Source organism: Tamandua tetradactyla, chromosome 14 (genome assembly GCF_023851605.1).
Source record: "Tamandua tetradactyla isolate mTamTet1 chromosome 14, mTamTet1.pri, whole genome shotgun sequence".
NCBI lineage: Eukaryota > Metazoa > Chordata > Mammalia > Pilosa > Myrmecophagidae > Tamandua > Tamandua tetradactyla.
Window position 1 is genome coordinate 42,786,927 of NC_135340.1, and position 5,851 is coordinate 42,792,777.

At 33.9% G+C, this 5,851-nt stretch overlaps 1 pseudogene; it reads left to right on the forward strand.

Annotated features, from left to right (window-relative positions):
- The first annotated feature begins 3,202 nt into the window (after positions 1-3,202).
- On the forward strand, positions 3,203-4,247 carry LOC143655381 (olfactory receptor 4K15-like; annotated as a pseudogene).
- Positions 4,248-5,851: the final 1,604 nt, after the last annotated feature.

A 5,851-nucleotide genomic window follows, 5' to 3' on the forward strand; every position in this document is an offset into this window, starting at 1 on the left:
ACCAATGTGTCCACTCTTTCCAGTTTGTCCTGGGTAAGTGAAAGAAATTCACCAATATATTTTCAAAGACTATGAATCATCAATGGTCTCTCTTTTACAGTAACTGATAGATAAAAAGCAGGGAAGGCAGGAGGGAGGGAGCAGGCAAGGAAGGAAAGTTTCAACAGATTTTTACAATTGAACTAATAGTGTTTGATGGCATCTAATTATATTAGTATTACCCACCAATCATAATATCCCAGAGAGCATGATTTTATAGTGTATTATCATAGGAAGGCCCTGAGAGTAACCTAGCAAATCCCCCAATGCATGTATTCATTCACCTTAAAATAAAACAAAAAATGAAAAAGTGATTTTGCTTGGGCACATCCAGCCATGAAGTTAAGTTTTATGTAAGTCAGATGATTCTATCTGCAAACAGTTTTAATTATAAAAAAAGTACTAATATTTCTCTGAAATATATCATCATTGAGGATGTTTTATTTGTGCAGTCATTACAATTTATTAAAAAGCTTTAACCTACAGAATATTTAAGATACAATTTTGGTGCCTCTTTAAAGGTTATATTATTCTCAACATTTTGTACTTAAAGACAATGAGTCCTGAAGACTAAATAAACTACTCAATGCCAAAGAGCTGTCTGATAATACACCTCTGATTTTACCTAGAATCTTTTATTTCAACAGTTTTGTGTTTCTATTAGAGTATAGGAATTTTATTCAACTTAAGAAACAGTCATTTTTTAATAAGTGATAAAATACTCTTACTTCCTCTAGGAAAGAATGAAGGAAAATGGAGATGATGGGAAATGTAGGTATATCATCTTCTCTCAATGAAATAAAAAATAATAATAATAAATGATCACCAGGTGGCAAGTTATAAAAGCAACTTCTCTATCACCAGTTTTTAGTTTTGGGATGTGAATAAAGTAAGCACTTAAAATCTTCAAGTGAATTAACAGAAATAATTGCTTTATGTTGGGAAGTAATCTTGAATTTTTTTGCCCAACACCTTAATCTTACATTCTAAATAATGATGGTATTGGTTTAAAAACATTGCTCAATTTTACCAAGCTAGTCAGTGATAGAAGAGGGCATAATCATATCTATTGTTTTACTTATCAATGTTTACCTTAAGAGCAATGATGAGAGCTACACTTTGCACCAGTTGATATCCATATTATTTGAGTATATGGAAAAGTAATTTCAGTGGTATAAATAATATTTTATTTTAAAAATATCATATTTTGATGTAAATAAAATGCAGCAGCATCTTCTCCTTAATGCTGACCTGTTGTGAAAAGAGATATTTTCTGAAAACAAATGCCCAAAACTCTCCTATTAGGATAGCAAAACAGTAAAAGATAACCCTGCATTTTAAGTAGATACTTTAAATGTAAATACACTAAATTCTCCAGTCAAAGGCAGAGATGGGCAGAAAGGATAAAAAAGGATGACCCAACTGTATGCTGTTTATAAGGGACTCACCTTAAATTTAGAGACATAAGTAGGCTGAAAGTTAAAGGACAGAAGAAGTATATACCATGTAAGTAGAAATCAAGTTGGAGCTAGATTAGCTCTCCTAATATCAGATAGACTAGTGTTAAAGTACAAAATCATTATAAGGGACAAAGAGGGTATCTATGTACTGATAAATGGATCAATTAAAAATTGTAACAATTTTAAATATATATGCACTTAATAGCAGTAGTCTCAAAATATATGAAGCAAATATTGACAGATGTGAAAGGAGAAATAGATGGCTCTATTTGATAATGGGAGATTTCAGTTATGACTTTCAATAATAGACAGAATATTAGAGAAAAATATCAACAAAGAAACAGAAGACAGCAATGATACTCTAAACTAGCCAGAACTAACGGATAATATAGAGAGATGCCTTCATGAAACAACAGGAATATTCATCATTCTGTAGGGTACACGGATCATTCTCCAGGCCAGGCCATATGATAGGTCATAAAAAAAAATCTCAGCAAGTGAAAAAAAATTTGAAATCATAGAATTTCATGATTATTAGAAGGCCATAGTGTATCTTCTTTGACCACAATGCAATGAAGCTAGAAATGAATAATATACCATATACCATATACAAAAGCCAACTCAAAATGGATCAAAAAACTGCATAAAAGAGTCAGAACTATAAAACTTACAGAAGAAAATACAGGAATAAATCTTCATGTCTTGGATTAAGCAATGGTTTCTTAACTATGACATCAAAAGTATGAATGATGTAAGAAAAAGTAATCAAATTGGACTTCATCAGAATTAAGCCAGTCCATACCCTGAATGATGAAAGGACAATGCACAGAACTGCAAATCATATAACTGATGATGGACTAGTATACTAAAAAATATAAAGGACACCTACACCTCAGTATTAGAAAGTCAGATAACCCAAATTTGAAAACCTGGCAGTGATTTGAATAGGCATTTCTTCATTGAAAATATTTAACAAAAAACAAAACTATCTTATTATGACTGAGAGGTTTGCTTCAAATTTTCCAGCAGGATGAGGTCTTCAGAAATCATGAAGAGAAGAAAAAAAGGTTCATTCTTATTTCTATTTACCTACTGAAACCAATAAAACTATTAAACTCATTAAGAAACTGATCATTGCCAGCACTACAGAAGACCTTCCATGCACCTTTCCTATTCCTTTCCTTTCTTCAAGGACACCCACTATACTGAATACCATAGACTAGCTCTGTCTTTCAAATTTATTTAAAGTAATACAGCATTATTATTTGAATCTAACATCATTAAGTTTTAATTTTGTGAAAATTTTATCCTTCTAGTAGAAGAACTACTTTTTTTCTCATTAGGAATTCTTGTTTGATTTGGTGCAGGTAAAACTAATAGGTTTTTTTCTCTATATTGTGAGACTGGAATTTTTATGTCAAAATAACTTTTCAGATATTCATTTTCATTTTTAAATGAATTGATACAACTTCTTAAAGTCATATACCTGGATAGATCAGTTAGTTGAAATTCTCACATTTAAATTCCCGATAACCAGCACTATCCCATGTCTTTGGGAGCATAAGTTCAGTGTCTCATTCTGGCCTCTTATTTTGATTGATGAGGTGCTGTCTCTACAATTGATAACAATGCCTGAAAATCTATGCATATATTTAAGTAGAATAACAAGCTCTAAAGATTGAGGTGAAAATGAGATACAACCCATGTCCATTTCATTGTTTGATCTGTTTCTCTCCTATTCAGACAAAAGAAGATAAGCCACTTCCAAAGTCAATGAATGAGATAAATATTTCTTGGGTGTCTGAATTTGTGTTGCTGGGCCTCTCTAGTTCTCAGGAACTCCAACATTTCTTGTTTGTCATTTTTTCACTACTTTACACTGGAATCCTGCTGGGAAACTTTCTCATCATCCTCACTGTGACCTCAGATGCCCTCCTTCACACCCCCATGTACTTTCTGCTTGCAAACCTCTCTTTTACAGATATGTGTGTTGCCTCCTTTGCTACCCCCAAAATGATTGCGGACTTTCTGGTAGAGCACAAGACTATTTCTTTCAAAGGTTGCCTGGCTCAGATTTTCTTTGTCCACTTATTTGGTAGTGGTGAGATGGTGCTCCTTGTATCCATGGCCTATGACCGTTATGTGGCTATTTGCAAACCTCTCCACTACATGACCATTATGAGCCACCGTGTGTGTATTATTCTGGTCCTCACCTCCTGGAGTGTTGGCCTCATCCATACTACTATCCAATTAGCATTTACTATTAACCTGCCTTTCTGCGGTCCTAATCAGGTGGATAGTTTTTTCTGTGACCTCCCTCTGGTGACCAAGCTGGCCTGCAGAGACACTTATGTCACCAGCCTGTTAATAGTGGCAAACAGTGGCTTTCTCTCTATGGGTTCCTTTGTTCTCCTTGTCATCTCCTACACCTTGATACTTATCACTATTAGGAAACACTCCTCTGCCAGCATGGCAAAGGCTCACTCCACGCTGACCGCCCACATCACGGTGGTCCTGTTATACTTGGGTCCATGCATCTTCATCTATGTGTGGCCCTTCAACAGTTATTCAGTTGACAAGGTCCTTGCAGTATTCTACACCATTTTTACTCCCATTTTAAACCCAGTTATCTACACTCTAAGGAACAAAGAGATGAAGGCAGCTATGTCAAAACTGAAGAGAAGGCATTTGAAGCTTAGCCAGGTTTCTGCAGCCTTAAGAAATATTCTTTTTCTGGAAACAATGTAAATTACAGGACTGTTGCCACTTTTGTATTTTCTGTAGCTGGTTACAAATGGAATAAGTGAAAAAAGCAAACAATTTTGACCAAAGGAAGGTACTGATTGGAAAACATGAATGAAAGGGTAATGACAATAATTAGAAGCTACATAAGGCACACTAAAAATTTTAAGATTCTCTTCTTCCAATGTGCTTTTCATTTTTTTCTACTTTTCTTCTTTATTTAAGACCATTTTAAGATATAAGCTTATCATTTTGAAAGATATTGGGAAATACCATTTACTTTTTTTTTTTTTTTTTTTTTTTTTTTTTTTAATTTTTTTATTAATCAAAAAAAAGAAAAGAAATTAACACAACATTTAGAAATCATTCCATTCTACACATGCACTCAGTAATTCTTAGTATCATCACATAGATGTATGATCATCATTTCTTAGTACATTTGCATCGATTTAGGAAAAGAACTAGCAAAACAGCAGAAAAAGATATAGAATGTTAATATAGAGAAGAGAATTAAAATAATAATACTAATAATATATATATATATATAAAAAGGAAAAAGAAAAAAACAAAAACAAAAGATACAAACACACAAACAAACAAACAAAAAACCATATTTCAGGTGCAGCTTCAGTCAGTGTTCCAACATAGTTACATTACACTTAGGTATTATTGTGCTGTCCATTTTTGAGTTTTTGTATCTAGTCCTGTTGCACAGTCTGTATCCCTTCAGCTCCAATTACCCATTATCTTACCCTGTTTCTAACTCCTGCTGGTCTCTGTTACCAATGATATAGTCCAAGCTGATTCTCGAATGTCGGTTCACATCAGTGGGACCATACAGTATTTGTCCTTTAGTTTTTGGCTAGACTCACTCAGCATAATGTTCTCTAGGTCCATCTATGTTATTACATGCTTCATAAGTTTAGTCTGTCTTAAAGCTGCATAATATTCCATCGTAGGTATACGCCACAGTTTGTTTAGCCACTCGTCTGTTGATGGGCATTTTGGCTGTTTCCATCTCTTTGAAATTGTAGAAAATGCTGCTATAAACACTGGTGTGCAAATGTCCGTCTGTGTCTTTGCCCTTAAGTCCTTTGAGTAGATACCTAGCAGTGGTATTGCTGGGTCATAATCCATTCTGCCATTCTATGTCTTTTGATTGGGAAATTCAGTCCATTAACTTTTAGTGTTATTACTGTTTGGATAATATTTTCCTCTACCATTTTGGCTTTTGTATTATATATATCATATCTGATTTTCCTTCTTTCTACACTTTACTCCATACCTCTCTCTTCTGTCTTTTTGTATCTGACTCTAGTGCTCCCTTTAGTATTTCTTGCAGAGCTGGTCTCTTGGTCACAAATTCTCTCAGTGACTTTTTGTCTATAAATGTTTTAATTTCTCCTTCATTTTTGAAGGACAATTTTGCTGGATATAGGAGTCTTGGTTGGCAGTTTTTCTCTTTTAGTGATTTAAATATATCATCCCACTGTCTTCTAGCTTCCATGGTTTCTGCTGAGAAATCTACACATAGTCTTATTGGGTTTCCCTTGTATGTGACAGATGGTTTTTCTCTTGCTGCTTTCAAGATCCTCTCTTTCTCTTTGACC